We start from the raw sequence: 2,526 nt of genomic DNA on the forward strand, positions 1-2,526 counted from the left end.
AATATCGTCTATAAATACTATAACGAACTTGTCCAAATATTCCTTGAAAATTCTGTTCATCAAGTCCATAAACGCTGCTGGGGCGTTGGTCAATCCAAAAGACATTACTAGAAATTCATAATGCCCATACCTTGTTCTGAAAGCTATCTTTGGTATATCTTCTAGTTTGATCTTCAGTTGATGATATCCCGATCTTAAATCGATCTTGGAGAAATACTTGGCTCCCTTCAATTGGTCAAACAAATCATCAATTCTGGGTAACAGATACTTATTCTTGATTGTCAACTTGTTGAGCTCCCTATAGTCGATGCACAGTCTCATGCTTCCATCTTTTTTCTTGACAAATAATACGGGGGCTCCCCACGGGGATACGCTGGGTCTGATTACTCCTTTCTCTAACAATTCCTGCAATTGCTTTGTTAGCTCTTTCATCTCAACAGGCGCCATTCTGTACGGGGCCTTGGATACTGGTTCGGTTCCAGGTGCTAAGTCGATTGCAAATTCAATTTCTCTATCTGGAGGAAGTCCTGGTAACTCGTCGGGAAATACGTCTGGAAATTCCTTCACAACTGGAATATCTTCAAGTTTTGCTGGCTCCTGACTTCTGTCGATCACATATGCTACGAAATGCTCACATCCTTGTCGTAGTAACTTCTTGGCTTGAATCATCGTTAAGAACTTCTTTACCTGCTTCTGTCCCTTGAACGTTACTATTCTTTCGTCTGGCGTTTTCACCATTACTTTCTTATTTCGACAATCTATCTGAGCATCATGCTTAGATAACCAATCCATCCCTAATATAACGTCAAATTCTCCTAACTTAAACGGTATCAAATCTACAAAAAACTTACTACCAGAAATCTCAATCTCACAATTCCCACAAACTTGGTTAACAGTTACACGTTCTTGATTTGCTAATTCCACAGTCATTATTTCATTTAAATACCCAACTGGACAATTTAACTAACTAAAAAAATCTTGTAAAACAAACGATCGAGTTGCTCCCGAATCTATTAACACTTTGGCACATAAAGAATTCACATTAAGCGTACCTGCCACGACATCCGCATCCTGGATCGCATCCTTCACCGACATGTCAAAAACTCTAGCCCTCGGAGTCTCATTCACTGTTGGGGTAGATCCCATAATCCTCAATGCATTACTTACTGGGGCTGGTGTCTTGCAATCCCTGGCCATATGTCCTGGCTTCCCACATTTAAGGCATGTAAATCCAATGACTGGAACCTTCACTGCTGGATTCCGGATAGGCTGATCCTTATTTGTTGGCTCTCTTGCTGGCTGATTTCGGCACTCCCTCGAGTAGTGCCCTTTCTGGTTGCATTTAAAACATACCACATTCAACTTATTACAAACTCCTCCATGCTTCTTTCCACATACTTGACAATCTGGAAAAGTTAATCTCAATTGATTCGGCTGATTCACATTAGCTGGACGATTGCCCTGGCCTCCGTCTCCTGCATTTTATCTCCTGAAATTAAAATTTCTCCCTGGCTGAAACTTTCCCTTCTTAAAATTTGGAAACTTCCCTGTTTGTGACTGACCCTCACTTCCCTCAACTTTCCTTTTCTTGCTTTCCTTTTCTTTCTGGAACATCTCACTCTCTATCTCTGCGATCATAGCTTTCTGTACAACCCTGGCATAGGTATCCAATTCAAAAATAGCTACCTTTCCTCTGATCCATGGCTTCAAGCCTTGCTGGAATCTCTTAGCTTTCTTTCTATCAGTATCAACATACGACGGCACATACCTTGACAATTCCTCAAACTTCCCCTCATAATCTGTTACCGACATGTTCCCTTGCTTTAATTCTAAAAACTTCATCTCCATTTGATCCTGAACAAACTGAGGAAAATACTTTTCTAAAAACAATTCCTTAAACCTTTCCCAAGTAATAACATCTGTGCTTTCCAATGTCTTCACCATCTCCCACCAATAGGTGGCCTCATTCTTCAGATAGTAACTTGCAAATTCAACCTTCTGCTCCTCTTTCACTTTTACCAAGGCAAAGGCCTTCTCTATTTCCTTTAACCACACATTTGCTTTAATTGGCTCTAAGGAACCCTTGAATTCTAGTGGGTTTACTGCCTGAAAAGTTTTGAAAGTTACCTGGGGATTGGTCTGTCTCTGCTGTTGTTGTGCCATGTGAATTGTTTGTTGGGCCAAGATTTGAAGAATCTGAGCTATTGCTGGGTCCATGGGTCCTGGGTTCACATTCTGGTTTGTATCATCTTGGTTGTTATTATTGTTGTTGTTGGTTTCTTCATTCTGGGTGTTGGTGCGGGTATTTCTTCTGGGAGGCATTTTCTGTAAAGAATCAATCAATTTATTTAGCTTTTGAATCAAATCTTTGTATAAAAGAAAGGTTTTGTAAAACAGGAATATCTCTTTTTGAAAATAGTTATAACTAAGTAAATTGCATGCTTCTTTACAGAATATAAACAGTTATGGAAAACAGGGTACATGGTATCACAGGGTATACTGGTGCAATGAATAAGGTAAAGTAAA

The sequence above is a fragment of the Apium graveolens genome, chromosome 11 (assembly GCF_009905375.1).
Source record: "Apium graveolens cultivar Ventura chromosome 11, ASM990537v1, whole genome shotgun sequence".
Taxonomy (NCBI): domain Eukaryota; kingdom Viridiplantae; phylum Streptophyta; class Magnoliopsida; order Apiales; family Apiaceae; genus Apium; species Apium graveolens.